This window comes from Pogoniulus pusillus, chromosome 29 (assembly GCF_015220805.1).
Source record: "Pogoniulus pusillus isolate bPogPus1 chromosome 29, bPogPus1.pri, whole genome shotgun sequence".
In the NCBI taxonomy this organism is placed as follows: Eukaryota; Metazoa; Chordata; class Aves; order Piciformes; family Lybiidae; genus Pogoniulus; species Pogoniulus pusillus.
This window is the reverse complement of record NC_087292.1, coordinates 5,487,838-5,511,486: the sequence shown is the minus strand read 5'-3', so window position 1 is coordinate 5,511,486 and position 23,649 is coordinate 5,487,838. Positions and strand designations below refer to the sequence as shown.

Below are 23,649 nucleotides of genomic sequence, written 5' to 3'. Positions count from 1 at the left end.
TCACTGTTCATGCCTCTCCAGAGGCTGATGCTGCCCAGTCAGAGGCATTACCCTGAGGAGCTACAGGGGCACATCCATGCCATGCAGCATATCTACCACATGCAGCAGATTTTGCAAGGTTGAGACACTGCAGGGGTTGGACCTTGCCTATAGACATGTGGGCAGCCTGACAGCAAGGTAGGCCTCCTCCACCAGATAACTGGCTTGAGAATTCCAAACAAACAAACTCGGCCAGGGCACATGGGTGGGTTCCAGCTTTTCCCAGTAATGGCCAAGAGAAGGCCAAGAAGGTTGTCTAGGATCACAAGGCCCAGGTGGGTCTGGAATCTGTCCAGAGAAAGAGACTCCATAACTTCTCTAGGCAGCTGGCTCCAACAGCCTCAAAGAAGTTCCTCTTCACATTCAGATGGCAACTCCTGGTTTCAGATTCGTGCCTGTTGCCCCTTGTCCTGTCACTGGGCACAGGCACCACTGACAAGAGCCTGGCCCCATCCTTTAGTTACTGATCAGCATTCAGAAGAACCCCTCTCAGGCTGTTTTTCTGCAGGCTCAACAGCCCCAGAGCTCTCAGCCTTTCCTCACAGAGGTGTTCCAGGCCCCTCAGCATCTTTGTAGCCTCTACTGGACTCTCTCCAGTAGTTTCTTGTCTCTCTGGAACTGGGGACCTAATCATAGAATCAACCAGTTTAGAAGAGACCTCCAAGATCACAGAATCAGTCAGGGTTGGAAGGGAGCACAAGGAGCAGCCAGTTCCAACCCCCCTGCCATGCCCAGGGACACCCTACCCTAGAGCAGGCTGCACACAGCCTCAGCCAGCCTGGCCTCAAACACCTCCAGCCATGGGGCCTCAACCACCTCCCTGGGCAACCCATTCCAGCCTCTCACCACTCTCCTGCTCAACAACTTTCTCCTCATGTCCAGTCTGACTCTCCCCACCTCCAGCTTTGCTCCATTCCCCCCAGTCCTGTCAGTCCCTGAGAGCCTAACAAGTCCCTTCCCAGCTTTTTTGTAGCCTCCTTCAGATCCTGGCAGGCCACAAGAAGGTCACCTGGGAGCCTCCTCTGCTCCAGCCTGCACAGCCCCAACTCTTTCAGGCTGTGCTCACAGCAGAGCTGCTGCAGCCTCTCAGCATCCTCCTGGCCCTGCTCTGGGCACACTCCAGCATCTCCACAGCCCTCTTGCAATGGGGGCTCCAGAGCTGGCTGCAGCACTCCAGGTGGGGTCCCAGCAGAGTGGAGCAGAGGGGGAGAATCACCTCCCTGGCCCTGCTGGCCACACTGCTGCGGCAGCCCAGATCACCCGGTCCTACCCAATGAACCAGACCCCGGCACTAAGTGCCTGCTCACCGGGGCAGAAAGGAAGAAGAACCTGCCTCAACCTGCCGGCCACACTCTTCTTAACTCACCCCAGAACTCGACCCAGCCTCCAGAACGGCTGCCGGGAAGAGGGGTGCGGGCGCAGCCCCGCCGCCAGAAGGCCCCTCTCAGGAGGCAGAGCCTTTCCCGAGCAGGGCTCCTGGGCGGGAAGCTGCCCAGCGCCGGCGGTGAGCCCAGCTCCAGGCGCACAGCTCTGCCCCGCTATCTGTGCTGGCCATCGCCGCCGCAGCCGCGCAGGCAGCAGATCTGAAGCTGCCTTGACAATAGCCCCGAGGAGGGGAGCCCAGGGCAGGAAATGCCTCTCGGCATACCGCAGGGGCACTCCCACCGCGCTCCCTTTCCACTCTCTGCCATTGTTTGCTGCAGGGTGCGCGAACGCTTTCCAAACACACCTGAAGCAGCAAGGAGAGCCTGCAGCTGCAGGTCTGTGAAGGCACAGAAACCTGAGCTCAGCGTCGCCTTGCTTGCCCCAGAAGAGCTGGGAGCTTTGCTGTTGGGACTGCACCTTGCAAAGGGCAAGGGCACATTGTCCATGGGCCAGCCATGTGCTCTTGTGGCCAAGAAGGCCAACACCATTCTGGGGTGTGTTAGAAGGACTGCGGTTAGCAGGTCAAGACAGATTCTCATCCCACTCTGCTCTTCCCTGGTGAGGCTGCATCTGGAATATTATGTCCAGTTCTGGGTGCCTCAGGTCAAGAAAGACCTCAGAGAACTGCCTCAAAGAGTCCAGCAGAGAGCTACAAAAAATAAACATCTTCCTTGTGAGGAGAGACTGATGGAGCTGGGGCTCGTTAGCTTGGAGAAGGCTGAGAGGTGACTTCATCAATGTTCATAAAGATATAAAGGCTGAGTGCCAAGAGGAGAGAGCCAGGCTCTGCTGGGTGATGCCCAAGGGCAGGGCAAGGGGTGTAAACTGAGAGATAGGAAGCTTCACCTAAGCATGAGGAGGAGTGTTTCCACTGCGAGGGTGACAGAACACTGGAACAGGCTGACCAGAGTGGTTGTGAAGTCTCTCTCTCTGGATGCCCACCTGGATGCATTTTCTGTGTTGATCTGGTATAGGTGATCCAGTTCTGGCAGGGGGGGTGGGCTGGATGAGCTTTCCAGGTCCCTTCCAGTCCCTGACATTCTCTGATATATAGCTTGCCCTCTTTGCCCATGTTTCAGCTCTCCTACATGCACCTTGTCCTCCAGCACCTCTTCTGCTCTCACAACAGAACATAAAGGGGATTTGAATGGCCTGCACAAGGAAAGTGGAGAGATCTATGACCAAGAGGCATCTTTTGAAGTAGCAGACAGCAGTGTCTACTCAAATCAACCAGCAAATGAACTTCTGAAAGAGCAGAGAGATCATCCTGAGAGGTTTTCATGAAGAGGACACCACTCAACTTCTCCCAGCTTCGATACAAGTCCTTTAGCACCTTCCATGGACCTGAAAGCATCAGAAAGTCTTTAGCTTCATCACTCCAGCTGCCTGCTCTCCAGTGACCTAATTTCTTCTCTCTACCCAAAAAATGAGACATGGACTTCTCATGGCACAAGCTAGTTGGTCTAACTACAGCATGGTTTCAGGCACCAGCATTTGTTTACCTGCAAAGTGACAGAGAAGCTGGCTGTGTGGGTGGCTGTGGTTTGTGAAGCATCTCATTTTGGTTTCTGTTTTATTTAAAGAGGAGGGGGGGGAAACAAAATGCTGCTCCTCACATCTGACAGAGCTGCGTTTCCATGAGCTCAGCAGATGCTGCCACTGTGCTGAGTACATCCTGCCACACACACACAGAGACCCCAGCCCTGGGAGGTCAATGGGCAACTATAGTTCAGGGGCCAAAAGCAAAGCGAGATGCTTGCTCCTATGCAGTGTTCATGCCATCGCTGTCCTCTCAGCACTGCCACACAGAAAGACTCACTCCAGCTGTGTCAGACACCAGCCCATGCAGAGGACATGTGAATGCTGACTGATAGAATCCTTAAAGGGACATTTTGTCCCACCTCAGTGCAAGATTCATCTAACTAAGCCCAAAAGGACATGTGGGGAGAGCCCACATACAGCTCAAGGGTGACTCTCTGAAGGGAGAGGTTACCCAGTCTGTGGTTGCAATAATCTGCCCACTCCATACCATCAACCCTGCCTGGAGGGCTCCTTCGTCTCCCAAATGCACACCTCTCCTAGCACACTTAGAGCTGGGCCCTTTCATCCCACAGAGGAGAAAACCAAGTGCACAGATGTTTCTGTTCCACCACTTGGAGCTGCCCCCCTTGACCTTCCTGCAAAGCAGACACTTTGCCATAGGATTGCTGCGGTTGGAGCTGGAGCCAGTAAAACAGCTACGCTGCTGAGTGATGGTGGAGAGCCTCCTCATCTCCCTGCCAGACGGGCAAAGCTGGAGCTAAGACCCGCAAATCCTCTGTCACATCTCCCCAAGGCACTACTTAAAGCACAGCTTGACAGCAGAGCAGAACACAAACACTTGAAGAGTCCTTCACTGGAGTGTCATCAAGTGACTTGGGTTGTACTCCACTTTAAAAACACTCACAAACCATGGAAAAGCAACCCTTGAATGGGACACCCTGAATTGAAATAGTTCAGCAACTAGAGAATTCTTCCAAGCTGTGTATCTTTCCAGCAAAGGTAAAATTCAAGACCCAGGTTTGTGAGCAGCCACTTCTGATGTCAAGGAGATTGCTCTCCTTCACCAGACTGCTTGTGGAGAGGCACTTGCAGCACTGGGACCAGCCAGTTAGGGGAAGTCTTTGGCTTTGCAGCACAGAGTCAAGTCAGTGGCATGACTGAAATAGCCTTCTCCTCCTCACCCCAGCTAATCTGCTAGCTGGAAATGGAAACCAAGCTCGAAAGCCTATAGCAGCAATCTGGGTGCATAAGCAGCCTGCGGAGGAGGTGACTGCCTGCTTTATTTCATTGAGCCAACTCCTGCACCATTGCAAGCTGGTGGATGTGGGGTTCCAACATGAGGAATCACCACATTTACCCCTTCTGCTTTCTAAGAGGGACAAAGCAATCAGCGCTGCTCCTGCCTCATGAAATCACAGAAACATTCTGGTTGGAAAAGCCCCTCAGGATCATCAAGTCCAACTGAGAACCCTACTCTACAAGATTCACCCTAAACCACATCCCCAAGCACCACAGCCCAACAACTTTTAAATGCATCCAGGGTTGGTAATTCCACTGCCTCCCTGGGCAGCCCATTCCAAAGCCCTGACCACTCTTGCTGGGAAATTTTTTTCCCTGATGTCCAGTCTAAACCTACCCAGTTGCAGCTTGAGGACATTCCCTCTCGTTGTCTCACTATTTACCTGTGAGAAGAGAATGCCAGATAACCAGCTCATCACAGCCCTTCTGCTCTCCAGAACAACCACCAGTGAAGAATTTAGAAGCTTCTCTTTCAGGCATCGCCTTCAGGATTGTCACAGCTCAGTGATACCAAAGAGCTGAAGACACACACTCTGCTTTGCTACCTCTGCTGCTGGCCACGTTCTCCCCAGCTCTGGAGGAAGCAGCAGAGCATCTCTTCATCTGTGTCCAGTTCTGGGCCACTCAATGCAAGAGAGATGTTGAGGTGCTGGAACGTGTCCAGAGAAGGGCAACGAAGCTGGTGAAGGGCCTGGAGCATAAACCCTATGAGGAAAGGCTGAGGGAGCTGGGGGTGTGCAGCCTGGAGAAAAGGAGGCTCAGGGATGACCTCATTGCTGTCTACAACTACCTGAAGGGACATTGTAGCCAAGTGGGGGTGGCCTCTTCTCCCAGGCAACCAGCAACAGAACAAGGGGACACAGTCTCAAGCTGTGCCGGGGTAGGTCTAGGCTGGATGTTAGGAGGAAGTTCTTCACAGAGAGAGTGATTGGCATTGGAATGAGCTGCCCAGGGAGGTGGTGGAGGCACTGTCCCTGGAGGTGTTCAAGAAAAGACTGGATGAGGCACTTAGTGCCATGGTCTGGTTGACTGGATAGGGCTGGGTGCTAGGTTGGCCTGGATGATCTTGGAGGTCTCTTCCAACCTGGTTGATTCTATGATCACTTGCTTCTTGGTGAGGGGAAAAGCTCACTGGCAGCTCAACAGCCACAACACTATTCAGAGATAGCCAGAAAGGCACCAAGATGAGGAGGTGACAGACTGATGGGCAGGGAGGAGCAGCAGGAAAAGACAGACACAGGAGTTAACTGTCCCCCAAGGGAGAATAAGGTAAGGGACAGAATGGAGCCATCCAAAATGTGGTGTGCCATGGGTCTGATTGTGCACAAAAAGCCAGGGTCCATTCCCTCCCTTCCCACAGCCCAGGGAGGAGTGAGAAGGGCAGCAGCATCCCACTCCCACCCTCTGCAGAGGAACACGTTCCAAGTCATTTCCTAAACCATGTCCCTGCTGAGCACGTATCCAGGCCAGCTCTGCCAAGGCGCTCCCCACCCCACCGCCGTCACACAGCCTGCTCCCTGCAGCCATCTGCAGTGTCTTTGACAAAGTGGGAAACCAAAGCTCTTTTCTGGCCTGCTGATGGAACAGTCAGCCCTCTTCTGCATCAAGAGGTCTTGAGGTTTGTAGGGGTTAGGTTCATTGGTACAGGGTGCATCAATAGAAGAGGATCTTCTGTACTAAGACCACCACAGAACCAGGTTTTCTTTCCTTATTACAACTGCTTCTCCCACCTCCTGCTTTTTGGAACACATTTCTTTAGAGCATCATCAGCAATGACATTTTATCAGCCCTACTACACAACTACCCAAATGATTACACCCTTATACATCTATAATGGGGGGCTCAGCCACTGGGTCTTCAAATGGAGACAAAGGGTCAGACACCAAGAGCAGCCATACAGCAAACTGGGAAAGGGAATTCAAATCACAAGCGACACTCTTGTCCCTCTGAGGAATCTCAGTCCCGGAACATTTGTTTTCCCCTGAAATGCTACAACACAGTCACATTTCCTACAGAGCCCAGAGGAGGAGGAGAGAACACCCATGGTGAAAGGCTGCTGCAGTGAGCAATTCAAAATGCAGCATTTCACCTCCTGAAGGGATTCCTTTCTTTTCTGAAACTGTTTTTTCTCTTCAATTATCACACTCTGCCAGAGCAGTTGGTACCATCTCCCTTGTCTGGATCTCTGTGCATTGACCGCAACACAGGTGGGCACTGACCACCATTCTCCTCCAGGCAAAGGTGAGGTCAGATGCCTGCAGCTGCTAACACACCCTCTGGGCGCAGCCCAAGGCAGAACACTGAACAACTTGACATGCACCTGAGCCAGGACTTTCCAAACAAGATGCAACAAATGCTTCTCCACAGGTCAAGAGCATCCACAGATGAACAGATAAATGCAGAACAAGGTCACTTGCCTAGCTTCAGGCAGCAAAACCACTACAAGAGCCAGACCATCACCTCCAGATTACTATTAGTATGACATCAGTGTGCAGTGATGTCTAGTGAAAGGGCAAGGGGCAAGAATGGAACACAGGAGGTTCCCCATAAACATAAAGAGAAAAATCTCTTCACTTTAAGGGGTCAGTGCACTGGACCAGGCGGCACAGGGAGGCTGAGGAGTCTCTGTCTCTGGAGGCACTCAAAACCCACCTGGATGTGTTCCTGTGGGATTTACTCTGGGTGATTTTGCTTTAGCAGAGGGGTTGAACTAGATGACCTTCAGGAGTCCCTTCCGACCCCTACCATGCTGGGATTGTGGTGATTCTGCAAAGGAAGCTGAGCAGAAAGATGGAGACAGCATTTTTATCAGGTCTGTTGAGACAGGACAGGAGCAATGGTTTGAAACTAAAGGAAGGAGATTTAGACCAGACCAAGAAAAACCATTTTTCCACTGAGTGTGGTGAAACACTGACCCAGGCTGCCCAGGGAGGTTGTAGATGTCCCATCCCTGAAACCATTCCAGATCAGGCTCTTCAGTGCTCTGAGCAACCTACTCTAGTTGAAGATGTCCCTGCTGACTAGAGAGGGCTTGGCAGACAACCTTTAAAGGTCCCATCCAACCCAAAGCAGTCCACAGATCTACTTCCAGTCCTGTGTTCCATGAGGCAGTGGTGACAACCTGCTCACCCCTTGGTGCTACTCTTTCAGCTCTGGCTATTGCTTCTAGTAGCAAATTCTTGCACACAGTGAGTGATTCTCCCAGCACTGTGCTGGAGCCCCTCAGCACCTGCAGGTGAACCACATGGAGCTGTGCAAATCATGAAAATTGTTGCTGCATGATTTAATCTCCCCAGGATCATGGAAGCCAACAGCCCCTTCCCTCACCCGGGGCTTCTGCAGCACTTTAAGCAGCAGATGCTCAGTGCTTCCAAGTGAATGGTTCCTCCTGAAGGCATGAAGGGGAAAGGAGCAGAAAATGCTGCTTAAAAAGAAATAAAATTATATATTTCACCCAAGACCCCTCAGGGAACACAACTCCTACATCTGCCCTGGAGTACTGAGGAAGAAAGGCAGGTATAGAAATCTTCTGGGTGAGAGATCACACCAGAAATTGGGAGTTTCAGGAGAGATTCTTGGCTTCCCCACAAGTTTCTTGTATGCAAAGTAAGTAACTTAATCCGTGCCCCAGTTACCTTCTTAAAGTAAGGGGACTCTTTTAGCTGTCTGCAGCAAAGGAAGGTTCATTGCTGCTTGATGCAGAGGTAAATTTGATGGTTGGAGATGAACCAACAGCAGTTATTTTTCAAGCTTAGAGGAAAGCTCAGAATTTGAAGCTAAATTCTTCCCCAGAGAATTGAAAACATTTTGGTTTGGCTGCTTTATCTCTAGTTGCAGATAATCTCTCCCACCTCGGTGAGCTCCCTCCTAGCAGTGGGAATGAAATATGAGCAAGAAGGAAAAAGGCAAACCAGCAAGTTAGGAAAAGATAAAATATCTCTTTGGAGCCAATGCTGGTAATAGAAAAAAAATTAAGTGCCTCATTCTTTTCCACTCCTAACAATGCTGGCAGTTGTTTAAGGAAAGCCCCTCAGTATTTCCACTCTAAATTTCCTGTGAACCCTCAACACAGCACCATGCACACTCTTCTTCCCATCCATATTTCACCTCAGCCACCAGCAACATCAATCTGCTGGTGGTCCCCAGACACACCTTGGCTGCCCCTTCAAGCTCCCTTCAAGAGCTGGATTCACTGGACACGGCCACAGCTGTGGAGGGCTGTGCATTTATGGGACACAAGCCCAAGCACAGCTTGAGCAGATGATTCAGGAGCAAGCCAGAGCATTAAAGCTGGCCCAGCTCAGCGCTTCGTTCCCTCCATGGGGTTCTTGTGCAGAGCTGCTCCTCAAGCCCCATTCCCAGCACAAAGCAGCAGGACTTGGAGGAGGTTTAGCAAACCTTAATCTAGAAGCTCCAGAGAGCAAATGTTCTTTTTGATGCCCGCTCCACACATCTCCCTCAAGGCTGCCACTTTTCTACACTAAACTGTCCCTGCCTATGCAGATTTCCAAATCCAGAACCTTTACTTTTTATATTCACTGCAAGTTTGGAGGTTTCCATCCCCTCCATTTTCATTCCATGACATTCCAACCAGACTCTGCTCTGTCTGACTCTGTCTCTTCCTCCACATCCACAGGAAGCACAGGCTCTTCCAGCCCCAATTTGAGGCACAGTTCTGGGCTGAGTGCACCTTCGAAGGTGTCTTGGAGCTGCAGAAACTGCTCAGCCCCCTTTTGCTTTCCCAAGGCAGGACCTTGGGTTCTCCTCCTGCACTCAGGTTGATGATGATGAATTAAAAACAGACAACCCAGGCTGCTGGTGTTCAGTTCACCACACCGAAGGGAGAGGCACATTTCAGTGAGGTAGAGCTCGAAAATCACAAGTTAAAAATCACAATCCAGGCTCAGGGCTCAAACTCCACACCAGGACAGGCCACCTCTTTTCACCTAGTGCAAAGAGAAAACTACTCAGCAGCCTGTAAATCTGCAGAGAGCACACACTAATTGTACCAGTGTATATTTTTTGCCTTAGTTAAGGGCTGGATACATCAAACTGTGAGCAAAGCTCTCCCCTCTGTTCCCCACCGAGACAGCGCAGACAGGCTGCAGGCAGCACATAGGACTCTAGAGAAGATGATGCTTGAAGACAAGGGGAAAAAAATGATTCCTTCAAGAATTCATTACACACCACACCCCTCTCCCCTTTGCTCTCCCAAAGAAAAGTATCTGCTAACAAAAATTTATCTCTAGCATCAGAGAAGCAGCAGGATCTCTGCCCTTAGGCAAAGAAAGAAAGATCAGAAGGGGATTTCTGTGCAAACATGAACTGAATCCCAACTTCCCTCACACGAGAGCAGCCCCATCTTCTGAGCCAGGCAGTTAAATATTGAAGGAAAGGCATGCAGCAGCTCCCATTATGTGGAACAGAAATTAATTGAGGGCATAAGTCTCCGATTCAGCTCTCCATTTATTTTTTTTCCACGGCACATTATATGGCAGTGTGAGTTGCAATGCAGACACCTGCAGGGAAAGCAGCCCGACCCATCTGTGGCACTGATATTACCTCCTTTTATTTGGTCTTTAGGCTGTTTGTTTGTTTTGCCCCCTCCCCCCCTTTTTTTTCCCCTGGTTAAAGCTTCCATTTCATTTTTCTATCAGTCCTGCAACAGACAGATGCGAGGAGCCTTCCCAACCTGCACCTCCCCTTTCCTGACATTTGAAACTACACCTTCAGAGGTCTGCAATTTGAAAAGGTAACAACAAATTTGGCCCAGGAGAGGCTTTAAAAATAAAACTCGAGAGGAAAAAGAAAACAAAAGCAAAGCCAATTCCCAGCAGAATCTCAAAAACACCCTCGCAGGAGCCCACACCCTTCCCCTAAGACAGAAATTCAGGCCCCAGTCACCCACATCCCAGCCTCCTTAACAGAAATCCTTCCATTGTTTACAGCCACTTACACACATTTTGGCCAACGGAAAAAAGTATTCCTGGGAACAGCCCTATCCTGGCACAGCAACAAGCCAGATAAGTGCCTGGATTTTCCATTTCCAGCTCCCAAGCACCTCCAGCCGTGCCAACAGGGCACCTTTCAGAGGCAGGGCTTCAGCAGGCTCTCAGCTGTTGCCAGGGCTGTGCCTTTCCCAGGGGATACCTGCTCTCATTGTCACCTCTGTGTGATGCTGGGAGGGATAGCACATGCTGGGTTCAGGTTGTGAAGTGATGCTGGCATGCAAGAATCATAGAATCAGGCAGGGTTGGAAGGTACCACAAGGATCAGCCAGTTCCAACGCCCCTGCCATGCCCAGGGACACCCTACCCTAGAGCAGGCTGGCCAGAGCCCCACCCAGCCTGGCCTCAAACACCTTCAAGCATGGGGCCTCAACCACCTCCCTGAGCAACCAATTCCAGGCTCTCACCACTCTCATGCTCAACAACTTCCTCCTCACATCCAGCCCTAACCTACTCATCTCCAGCTTTGCTCCATTGCCCCTAGTCCTGTCACTCCCTGATATCCTGAAAAGTCCCTCCCCAGCTTTTTTGTATACCCCCTACAGATATTAGAAGGCCACAAGAAAGCCACCTGGGAGCCTCCCCTTTTTTGTAGGCCCCCTGCAGATATTGCAAGGCCACTATCTGAAGACTTGTCTCTGCACATCCACACTGGAGTTTGCTAGACCAACATTGATACCAAGAGATATCTACTTCCAAGCTGCACCTAAACCATAGCACACATGATCCAAGGTCAGGTCCAGGGGGATATATTAGCTCATGCAGAAGGTAGGAGAGGACCCATAGACTGCCAAATCACAGGAGCAGATATGAGACAGACTGCTGCCACTAGCCATTTGCCACCAGCCACAGGACAGATGTCACCAGCTGGGCACAACCATCACCCAATGCCAGAGCCAAACATGCCAACCACCCACCATGGCGTGAAGATGGGTTCTGAGAGGTGAGGAGCACTGCGGGCAGGATGATGGGATGCTTTGTGGTGGTCTGGGACCCTACTGTGGAAGGATCTGGGAGTGCTGCACATCTGACAGGAGAAATAATTGATTTTGAGGGAAATTTAAGAGAGGATCTTCTTCCCAGCAACCTGATTTATCCTTTTTAAATGGAGTTGTATTTAATTATTGCTGCCAAAATGCTTTCAGCTCTAATGCTTATGGACACTATTGAACATATCAACAAACATTCCAGCAGTCCTCAGAAGATGTTAACCAAAGACCATGAAGAGGTGGCCTTTTGACCCATTCTGCATCCATCAGGGAGCCCATACATCTACTCAGGCAGGTGTTGCCCACATGCCTCTGCCATGCAGCAACCAACAGGATGCCCACAGCCTCTGCTGAAAGAGTAAAGAGCTGAGACTTCAGGGGGAATTAATCACCCATGCTATGGTGCAGGATGTTCTGGCACGGGGGATGGACTAGATCTCCAGAGATCTCTTTCAACCCCTATCATTCTGATTCTGTGTTTGTTCTATAGAGCTCAAACATCTGGATTTGCTGGCTAAGGCACAACCCTTATACCTTGGCAAACTCCACAAGAACTTATTTCACTGCTAAACCATGCACAGCAGCACTCCAAAACATTCATCTTCCAGTCCACCTAGAAGGTCAAGGTCAGTCAGCAGCATGCAAGAAAGCAGTCTGAAGCTGGTGATTTGACACCAACAGACCTCCAGCACAGCAGGTCAGGCCTTCCTGCGGCACATGGACAGCAGCATCCTATAGGGTACTGGTCTGCTGGGACAGGACAAGAGGTGATGGTTTTAAACTAAGAGAGGGAGATTTAGACTCGAGAGAAGAATAATTTTTTTACACTGAGGGTGACGAGATCCTGACCCCAGCTGCCCAGAGGTATCAGATGCCCCATCCCTGAAACCATTCCAGGTCAGGTTGGTTTGGTCTCTGAGTAACCTGCTTTAGTTGGGGATGTCCCTGCTGACTGCAGGAGACCATTAAAGGTCTCTTCCAACTCAAGCCATTCTGTGATTCTCTGTTCAGCCCACTCACAGCAGCAGCATGATCAGCACCACCAGATATTGCTTCCTCCAGGCAATCAAGACTGTTTTCCCTTAAAGCCCACAGGAATATTATAAGCACATCTTCTAGAAAGCTGAACCATAACACTTCAAGGGGACAAAAGCTCCTTAAAATTCCAATCAGCAGAAACCCTGCACAGGAAGCAGGCTGCTGCCAGCAGGGCTTGGCTGAGGGAAAGCATCTCTGCCAACAGCCCCACCACTGCTCTCGCCTCCACCTCTACCCAAGCACAGCTCCAGAGGAACTCATCTTATCTCAGACACAAACCACCCAACTGCAACAAAACGTTTTGCTAGCAAAATGCTAACAAAACGTTAGCACAGCTCTCTGCAGTGCCAACACCACCAGCTTCAATCTGAAATCAGACACTGAGAGCAGCCTGCCACTGCCTTGCTTGCGAGGCAGATTTGATGTTTCTAAAGTACCTTATTTTTAGGCGCAGTTATCAACCCTCACGTCACCATCCATGCCCTACTTTCTCTGTTTTCTGCCTCTCCTCTTGGCCACAGTCAGAAATGGTCTGTTGCCCTGACTTGACAATACAGCTCCTCTGACATTCAGTTTCATCAAATATTTACCATTCTTCGTTTGAAAACATGCCTTTGGATACTTGATGTTAGCTTGACTATGATCAGGGTACCAGAGTTGCTGGGAACTGCTCTACTCCTTGACAATCTACTTTTACTTAGCTTCTGCCATTTCTGGACTTACTGCTGCCACAGGCCACAGAGAACCTCATATCACAGTATCACAGTATCACCAAGGTTGGAAGAGACCTCACAGATCATCAAGTCCAACCCTTTACCACAGAGCTCAAGGCCAGACCATGGCACCAAGTGCCACGTCCAGTCCTGCCTTGAACAGCTCCAGGGACGGCGACTCCACCACCTCCCCGGGCAGCCCATTCCAGTGTCCAATGACTCTCTCAGGGAAGAACTTTCTCCTCACCTCCAGCCTAAATTTCCCCTGGCACAGCCTGAGGCTGTGTCCTCTCATTCTGGTGCTGGCCACCTGAGAGAAGAGAGCAACCTCCTCCTGGCCACAACCACCCCTCAGGTAGTTGCAGACAGCAATAAGGTCACCCCTGAGCCTCCTCTTCTCCAGGCTAACCAATCCCAGCTCCCTCAGCCTCTCCTCGTAGGGCTGTGCTCAAGGCCTCTCCCCAGCCTCGTTGCCCTTCTCTGGACACGCTCAAGCATCTCAATGTCCCTCCTAAACTGAGGGGCCCAGAGCTGAACACAGGACTCAAGGTGTGGTCTAACCAGTGCAGAGTACAGGGGCAGAATGACCTCCCTGCTCCTGCTGACCACACCATTCCTGATGCAGGCCAGGATGCCACTGGCTCTCTTGGCCACCTGGGCACACTGTTGGCTCATATTCAGATGGGTATCGATCAGAACCCCCAGATCCCTTTCTGTCTGGCTGCTCTCCATCCACCCATAAGCAAAAGATTTAGCCATCCCTCTCTGCTGTCTCAATGTGCAGTGAGGCACGGATATGCAAACAGCCAGACTCGCCCAGGGGACAGACTCTTCCCAAAGATACTGAGATTTAAGGGTCAAGAACTTAGCTGCTTGTGAGGAAGACCTTCTGCAAGGTGTCCCCAGCACAAGTACCTGCCCTGTCACTCAGAATGTACCTCTGCTGAGTAGTTGTTTTATTTGGCTGGCAAAAGAATTGGTGCTCTGGTAGTGAAAGTCAAATCTGGGTAGCATGAGCATCTTAAAGCCAGAAATCTGATCTGATCCCATAGATGGTGGACGTGGCCCTTCTGCATCCCACTGACAGATCTGCAGCACCAGCTCCCACCAGCTTTGGTGGGTTAAGCAAGTCAGCAAGCAAAGCCCACCCAGTACAAAGCACTTCTTATTTTCACATACCAGATGAACTCATGCTCAAGACCTCAGTAGTAAAAAGTCAAGTCCTACCTAAATCTCCAAATCTCAGCTTAGCAGAGAAAACAGCGGTGGCTATTACTGGACACTTCATAGCCTGTGTAGGGCTCAAGCCTTCCTTGGTCATTCTCCTTCGATGGGCATTTGACCTTTGAGCTGCTGAGCAAGTAGTCAAGCAGAATGTATGGCTGTGAGATGCTGCCAGCATCCAATGTGGCCACATGGAGCCACGGCAGAGCAGTTTTCCCATACAGATATCATAACTGCATTTAGCAGCTGGGCACCAGTGAGTGAAGCTTCCCTCCTAGGCTGCCCCCTCTCTTCTGTTCCAGAAACACCCACCTGCAATTCCTGTCCCTTCCAGCTCAAGGGCGAAGCATGAAGACATAGCATGTGAAGCAGTCCCTCACCTACAGAGGCAAGAGCTACCGAGCAACTCAGGAGGGAGGTCTCCTGGCAACACAGGGTGAGGGAAAAGGAGGGGGAAACTGCTGCCAGCATGTTTGTGTGCACTTAGGGTGGTACTGCCAACCCTGTAATTGTTGCATAATGAATTTAGCAATGGAGTTCAAGAGCTATGATTCACTCAGGCCAAAAAAACCATGAGTCAGCCCCCAAAGCATCATGAGATGTTAAAATTACATACATTTCACTTGAGCCTGACAAACCCCAAGCAGCAGTGTCGGAGTGGAGCGCCTCAGCACAACTCACACCATGATGCAAACATCTCCACTCCTCCTCCTGGCCGACGCAAGATGAGAGCAGCACAAGAGCAGCACCGACGCTGCCTGCTGCAAATAATTTACACCTGCCACCGGTGCCCAGCTCAGGTTATCAGCCCCAGCTCAGAAAAAGGCACCTGATGCTTACCTAGGGCTCACACTGACTCACCAAGAAAGGTGATAAGGTCCCATCCAGCCTGAGAAAAGATCTTTGTGCAGGCTTGCCACGGACCTCTGTGAGAGATGAGCACTCAGGATGCTTGTTTCACTGTGTGCAACCAACATGACAGCTGGATAGAGGATGGGACGCGGGCAAAGGGTGGTGTGGGGGCTTGCAGTCAAGGTGCTACAGCAAAGCATGGGGTGGAAAGGAGTGCAGATGTCTGCAGGGGACTGAGCAAGAAACAGGGCAGGTTTATCACAGCAAAGGATCACAGAATCATTTTGGTTAGAAAAGACCAAAAGTCCAAATATTGACCTACCACCACCAAGGCCATTAAACCACATCCTTAAGTGCCATGTCTACACGTTTTTGAACGCCTCGGGGATGGGGACTCCACCACTTCCCTGGGCAGCCAGCTCCAATGCCTGACCACTCTCTCAGTGGCAGGCAGGCAGGCAGACTTGGTGCAGCTTGAGGCCACTACCTCTCATCCTACTTCTTATTACTTGGCAGAAGAGACCAACCCCACCTCATTCCAACCTCCCTTCGGGCAGTTGTAGAGAGCCAGAAGGTCTCCCCTCAGGCTCCTTTTCTCCAGACCAAACAACCCCAGTTTCCTCAGCTGCTCCTCACAGGACCTGTGCTCTAGACCCTTCACCAGCTTTGCTGCTCTTCTCTGGACCTGCTCTAGTACCTCAGTGTCCTTCTTGTAGTGAGGGGTCCAAACCTGCTCTCGGTATGAGGTGTGACCTCACCAGTGCTAAGCACGGGGAAAATCTCAGGAAGAAGAGGGTGTTTTCCTAGGTCTGTTGAGTGCTCTTGCTGAAGTCATGCCCTCTATTCTGTACTTTCAGAGCTTGCACACTTGGAAAGTGAGATAGGGTGCAAATTCAAAGCAGAACAACTATTCTGGGTTAACTCCCCAGGTGGCTTCTTATTCTAGAGTGGCAGTACCTTTGCCTAGTTTAATTCACTTCAAAAATAGATTAAGGCCAACGGTTCTGATCTGCAAGGCCATGGCAGCTGGCCTACTGCTTTTAGAGCAACCTTAATTAGACTCTGCATATGGGGACATGGGGAGCTCCAGGATATTTGGAAACATGGTATTGACCCAAACTAGGAAGGATAAAAAGGGTGAGCAGGAGGGTCTGCACAGAGCCTGCTCTGCCAGGACCTGCCACACAGCAGCTACCTTTACAGTAGGTACACAGCAGGGGACACCTCGGCATGGGACGGCTCACCCAGCACACTGCTAACCTCAAACCAAACCGAGCCAAAGGGAATTCACAATCTGCACTTTGCATGCAACCAAAAACCTTCTCATGAAGCCATTTCTGCTCGAGGTTCATTTGGATTTATCAGGCTGCCATTTAGCCTCATTAATCACAGCCTATTGTGCCACTTCAAATGCCAACACAGAAAAGTACCAGCAACTGCATGCCTCGGCCAGGCCTTCTCCTGCTGGAATTATGGAAGGCTAAAAAGCAGGAATGCCAGCCCACCTGTCTCCTGCTTTTCAACCACTTCCCATGGGATGAAATCAGCTGACTATTCTGGGAAGACACACCAATCTCTTTCCCTGTCATCTAGCAGCATTCAGGGATAGCAAACAGAGTGTTGTGCAGGAGGAAGCACATCCCTGTGACGGTGGAGAGGAGAGGCAGATGCCTGGCTCTCAGCAGCACCAGCACATGGATTCAGACTCTGGAAGCAGGGACAGCCAAGCCACCTTAGTCAAAGGCTTTGCAGTTCCTACCTGAGCCAGTGGTCTTGCAGTTCACCTAATCCACATCAAACAACACACCATTTGTTTGCTTTGTATAGACATTAAGGCTGAGCCTTCCTCAAGCGAGTCTTCTTTTTCCCTTAGTGCCTACGTGGCTCTTAACCCCAGTACCAACATGCTGCTGCGAGACGTGCGAGGACAAGGGCCCTCAGGAAGACCTGCATTGCTCTCAAAGTGCCACCTGCCCCAGCTAGCAGAAGTGCCACTGAATTCAGACTCAGTCCAGCATCAACAGCTCTCACTGATGCACCCTTCCCTGCTTTGCCATGAGACTCAGGCTGCAGCACTCATCCCTCCCACCACCCAAAGCTGGACAGTTTCTTCCACTGCCCCTCATCTGTGCTGTTTGCTCATGTCAAGAGCACTGCTGCCCCCCAAGAAGCAGGAACTATCCCAGTTTTGACATGGAAGATGCAGGCAGCCAGTTGTTCACAGCCACAACTATCAGCCCCTTATGGTGCTGCCAGCAGCAAGGCAAGCTATGCTTCATGCTGAGCCTATCACCAAGAAGGACCTAGTTGGGAGTGGGCTTTGGCTTACTCAGAACCAGGGTACCATGATCCTCCACCCCAGCCTGCCAAGCATCTGGACTCCATTGGTCTTTCAGGAGTGTCACCTTCAAAAAGCAGTAATTAGATAAACAGCATACTTTCCAAGAAAGAGCACACTGGAGAGCCTAGAAGTGACAGCCCAGAAGTGAAGGTGCCCTGCCCAGGCCCCTGGGGAGCAGCACAGCTGGTGTGGAGCGGCAGCAGCACAGGTGGAATGGTGCTGTGGGGCTGAAGGAGGGAAGGAGCACGTGGAAAGGAGATGAGGAGTGACAAGCAGATTAATAGAAGATGACAGATTTCTAGTAAGATTGTGATAAGCCTCTTTCAACTTCCCTAAAGGATGAGCCAGCTGGCAAGGCCATCCTAGGAGGTGGTGTAACTCCACTAACAGTCTTGCAAAAAGCCAACAGCTGACCCCCTTCACACCTCCCAGCTCACTCCTGCAGCTCTTAAAGCACGGAGGGATGAATCTGCTCTGCCTGCATGCTTCCACACCGGCACTCAACCTACAATTACTGCTCTCCTCGCAGAGAAGCCATCAGCCCTGAACCATTCTCAACAAGCAAACAAGCAGTGAGGTCAGGCTAACCGTTCCCGCTGGCTGAGCTCTCCCAGCCTGCTCTCCCCAGCCCTGGGCAGCCACACAGCACGTCTGCTGGCCCACGCAGGGCTAATCCTGACCCGTGTCGAGGCCAGGAAGCTGACCTCCAGGTACAGCTGGGGAGAGGCACATTGCCCACGACAGGAGCTTTGCCAAAGCAAGGTTAGGAACAGCAAGGTGAAGAGCATATGATTTTTGTCTCCTTTCTGAGCTGAACTTTGCTGGGGTCCCCAGCAGAGATGAGTCCTCAAAAAATATTACCTTCAGTGAGTAGTTGCACTGTCTGAAGAAGAGGAGAGAGCTATCCACAGGTGAAGGCAAGCTTGAAATGCTAAGATTTTTATACTTTGAGGGACAATACCTACAAACCCTGCTGGAGGTAGAGCAGACACCATGACCAGGTATAGCTAACAGTTTGAAATGTTGCCTTTCCAGTGCCTCAACAACCCCCTTAAGTATTTGAAACTGGAGGGATCACCTGGGGCAGGTGAGGGTTTCAGAGGGAAGAGGAGCAGCAGCCAGTCTGCTTGATTTCAGGAGAGTTTTTCTTAGGCCAATTAGCTGGTGATATAATTTGCCCACTAATGTCACCGAATCATCATTTGGCAGTTTCAAAGGAACCAGGATGAACTGCAGGCCAATCTTCCCCCTCCAGCGCAATTCTAACTGCAGTTAACGATAGTGATGCATAAGTATCTGCCAGAGGACTCCAGGCAGCAATTTATTGCCCAGAAAGAGATTGACCTCTTTCACACCAAGCAAGCAAAGCCTGGGAAGATGTAGGACCCGACTTTGCTATCTGAATTCACAACCATTAAATACCTGTAAGCTACCAAACTTGAGTCAGGAATAGGGAACAGCAGAAAAGAGAAGCAGACCCAAAACCAGGTTGAGGAAGGTCACAGCTAAAACCCACTTTGTCACCAGTCTGCAAGAGACTTTTTCGAGGGCGGGGGCAAGAAAGGAGTAACATCCCCAGAAGACTCTGAGCACAAACCCTGTGTTTACATAAGATAAAAACTGAGCCATCCCCTCATCCACAAAAGCTTCATTATTTGTCAACCTCAGGCTACGCAACCAGTAAACACCGGTTGATGTTTTCCTTCTTACTGGATGAAACGTGCCTAGAGGCAACCAGCGTTCAATAAATTATTAATCCGAGGGAAAATAAGGTCCCAACAAAGTGGCTGCAGAAGCATCGAGGAGCCAGTACAATCGGTACCAGCCCAGGCACACAGAGTCGTTTTTCCTGCAACGACAGACTCAACAAGAAGACATTGTTAGGAGCGGGCAGCCTGGGCACGTGGCCCGGGTGGCAAGGAGGAGATGTGGTATCTCGCTGTTTCATCACGTCCACCAGAGCTTCAGCACTTCCAACCTTATTTTCCTTATGAAATAGTCACTTATGTTTTCCACTTAGAAGGAAAATAAGCGCTTTTTTTTGCTGTTGGTTGGTTTGGATTTAAACCTCATGAGAGAGCTCAGGACGCGAAGCCAACTCCATCCAAATGATGCAGTGAGAGCATTTTCAACACCGGCCGCAAGTGCTGGGGCAACGCATAGCGCAGAGGTTGAAACAAGGGAGGGGAAAACAGAAAGGAAGGAGCATTCCTCGTGTTCGGCATTTAACACGTCACATCTTTCACAACGAACATGATCCCCCCCTCCAGATTAACCTCAGCACCGGCCAGGAAAGCCCCTCCCTGCCTCTGCCACACCTGGCCCTTCCAGCTGTGAAAAAGCACCCAGCTGTAATAGCAGGGCTCAGGGCAGCAGGTCAGCGAGGGCTGGGTCAAGGTGAAACCTCGGGCAGCCCAGGCAGACACTTTTCCCGAGGTTCCTGGAGCATGTGGTAGGGAAGCAAGAAAGCTCAAGAGGTCTGGGGAAGGGTTCCCCCGGGTCTGTGAGCTCTCCCCTCTCCTTCGTGGTTTCAGAACCCACTTTTCTCTGCTGCTCCTCCATTGTAGCTTGGAGCATCCTCCCAGAGCAGTTATTACAGTGCAGAAAAGATCTTTTCACGCACTGTAGGCACAAAAGTAAGCAAAGAGATAAACCAACAAGTTCAGGTTTGTCAACAGTCAGCTCCAAAGCACCTCTGCCACCACCGACACCTCCGACTCTGGAGAAGGGGCTAAAGTTCAGGCTGAACTTTGCCTGCTGTGTCAGTACCTGAAGGAGACTCTCTCTCAGAAAGACCTTCACCGCTTCACACAGAAACCAGCACTTGCAGTCCTGGTGCCATTGCAGGAATGACAGTTCCTTGCAATTTTGCTGCCTCCAGCATATTCCCTCCACACCCCACTCACGCCGAAAGGGAGAGGATTTTTAAGCACTACCAGGAAACCCCATGCACAACAAACCTCAGGGCTCCACATCTCCTGTGTCCTGGGTTCACCACGATGCTTCAGGGTACAGGCAGGGACAAAAAACGAAGCCAGTGGGAGTGACATTTGCCTTGCAGGGGCAATTCCCTCCTCATCCCCAGACGGGCGCAGGGCAGGCTCAGCCGGATTTACCAGGGGCTTCACTGGGGGCTCCAACAGCGGCTGCGCTCCTGAAGTGTCTGCGTCCAGCCGAGGCTGGGACCGCACCAGGATGGAGTTATCCAAACTCCGCGCCGTGATTCCGGCCGCTGCCCTGCCCGCACTGGGGACCCCGCGGAGCGCTCCGCGGCCCTACCCGCGCCCCGGGGAACAGAAAGGGTGACACAGGACACACTCTCGACCACCCACACACACACTCCCCGCTGGAAAGAGAGCGGCGAGCCCCAGCGCATCCCGCTTGGGCGCTGTCCGGGCCGGCCCGCAGCCCCGCACTTACCCGCGGTCTCTCCGCACGGCACAAAGGAGTGGGCCCGGCCGGCGGCAGGCACGAAGGGAAGGAAAGAGGGAGGCAGGGAAGGAGGCACCGGCGCCGCACAGCCCCGGCCCCCGCCCGCCTCCGGCTGCGGCCGCAGCTCCGCCCCGAGGAGGGACCGCGGAGGGGGCGCGGCCGCAGAGGGAGGCGAGGAACCGGCGATCCGCAGCCCGGCCCCTCCGCCCGCCCCGGCAGGTGGAAGGCACGGAGCCGAGGAGCATCCTCGGAGGGGTTGTGAGAGCGGATTGAGCAGGGGAGGGGGAGCTGGGAGCAAGAGAGGTCTGTCCGCCTTGGGGCGGGCGGCGCGGCGGGGGGCAATTAATACAGCTGAGTAATGAGCAAACAAATGAAGCTCTCGGCGTTCCGGTGTCGGGCCAAAGGGCTCGTCCGTGTCGGGCTGGGTGGTGTGGCCGGGAGGGGGGCGGGTGATTACAATAAATTACATCCACACACATAAATAAATGCGGAGATAAAAACCCAGCTCTTGGCATGCCGGTGGAAGGCTGAGGGGTTTGGAAAGCTGGGGGGGGGAAGGGGGAAATGAAAGGTTGGTCTGTGCTCAGGCAGGTGGTGTGACTGGGAGCGGGGTAGTAATTAAAATAAATAAGATAATAAATACATATTGAGATGAAAAAAGGTCTTGGCGTTGGGGTGGAAGGCTGGGGAGTTCGCCTGCATTTGAGCGGGTGGTGGGGCTGGGGAGGGGGGAGGTGCAGTCATTCAAATACGTTACATAAATAAATAGATGAATAAATATTGGGATAAAAAAAGCTCTTGGCGTCTCGGTGGAAGGCTGCAGCCACACCTCGGCCTTCCTGAAGCTGCCGACTGCAGCCCCAGATAAGATTTTGCCCTGGCTTCTGAGATGTGGGATGCTGCTGCCTGCACTCATGTCGACTGGGCTGGGAGGATATCCGGGTTAAAAACCCTCCTGACCTTTTCTTTTCGGTGTAAATAGCTGAGCCCGGCAGCAGGTTCCTGTTTGCTGCAGAGTGAGGCGATGCTAGAGACGAGGTCCCGGAGCCTTCTGTAGGAGAAACCAAATGCCACCCCCCCAGTGCAGTGTACATTCAGGTCAAGCTGTGAGAGCACAGCGCCCGATGCCGCAAACAAATGCCATTCCCGAAGTGTGCTTCATGCCCGTCTGATGGACAGACAGAGAGAGGCAGATAAGAGTCTTTGCCAGGAGTCAAAACCAGTCACCAGAGCTGGGAGAGAAGCCAAGAAGCCTCCCGGGTCAGGGAGCGGCACTGAGGAGCCCACACACAACCCAGCATGGGCTGGGAGGGGAGCAGAGAGGATTTCTCATGCTGCTGTCAGAGATTGCGTCTGGGACCCGTGGCCTTTTCTGGGGTGAAATAGGTTTCGGAAGGTTTGGGGATTAATCACCCTCAGCCTTGTTTCTCCTTGGGAAAGGGCCTCCACCCAGAGCTAGCAGATCAGCAGGGAGACAGCTCTGATGTTTGTGCTGTGAAACATTCCAGATCAACAAATGCCTTCTGGTTTGAAATGGGACTCACTCCCTCGGACAGGACCAGGTACGTGTGAGGGTTTGTGAGCAATAAACATAGATCACTGCAGCTGTACCCGAGTGTGAGAGAGCATCCAGACTGTGTAGGTCTGATGAGGGTGGAAGCTTCCTCTGATGAATCGTAGAAGCACAGAACTGTTGAGGCTGGAAGAAACCCTTGAGATCATCAAGACCAACTGTTAATCTAGAGCTTGTGATCCCACTGCCACGCCACTGCTGCTAACCCACCTCCCTCAGCACCACATCCACACATCTTTTAAATGCCTCCAAGGATACTTCACCACTTTGCTGTGCAGCCCATCCCAATGCTTGAGAACTCTTTCTCTGAAGACTTTTCCCTAATGTCCTGCTGGCACAAGCTGAAGGTTTTGCCTTTTCTCCCAAGTAACAGGAGAAGAGACCTATCCCCACCTCATTCCAACCTCTTTTCAAGGAGAGAGCAAGGAGGTCTTGCCTCAGCCTTCCTTTCTGCAGACTAAACAATCCCAGTTTCCTTAGTTGTTCCTCATAAGATTTGTGTTCAAGGCATTCCACCAGCCTTGAACACAATCCAGCACCTCCATGTCCCTCTTGTAGTGAGTAGCCCAAAACTGGGAGCTCTCTCCAGAATTAACCTATTGCTGCCATAACACAGCAGAACGATGTTTGAAGAATTGAAGTGGTACACTGAGATGTGCTTTTAACTGCATAAACTTGTCCTGGTGCTGCATTTATCCATGCGGTATCTGGAAAACAAAGCTTATGAGAAGGAAATACACCCATGCTGTCCTCCTCACTGGATCCACAGAGGTGTAGGTTCAGAATGGAAGGAATGTGGACTTTTTTACCCAAGGTAAAGGTTAGTTACAGATCTGGGACTAAACTTAGATCTTCACCACCTGGAGACCTTGGTGCCCTGGGCTGTGCAGGGTGGAGAAGGCTTCTCCAAGCAAGAGTCTGGCAGCTGGGGCCTTAGCCCAGGGCAGTGAAGAACCCAGCAACTTTGGACAAGCCTCTGTAGTCCATAATTCAGTTGTCTGTTTATTTCAAATGTGTTGTAAGCACAGCTGCTTTCTGAGGCACATATGGTAATGATGAGGGGAGTCACATAAATAAACTGGCTCTGTGCCAGACCAGTGAGTCAGCTTACGGAGCTGAAATGCATCTTGGCACTCAGAGGATCAAAAGAAGGAAAAAAAGAGACTAAATTTCT

The 23,649-nt window shown here is 51.5% G+C and overlaps 1 protein-coding gene across 2 annotated transcripts in view; it reads right to left on the bottom strand.

The window, feature by feature from the left end:
- Positions 1-21,571, bottom strand: part of PPP1R16B (protein phosphatase 1 regulatory subunit 16B) — a 74,393-nt gene extending 52,822 nt beyond the window's left edge. The window contains exon 1 of one of the 2 annotated variants that reach the window (XM_064167385.1): positions 20,891-21,571. The gene's annotated coding sequence lies outside the window, so the exon portion shown is untranslated. The remainder of the gene's footprint in view (positions 1-20,890) is intronic. The other variant, XM_064167384.1, reaches the window with a different exon arrangement.
- Between the last annotated feature and the right edge of the window lie 2,078 nt (positions 21,572-23,649).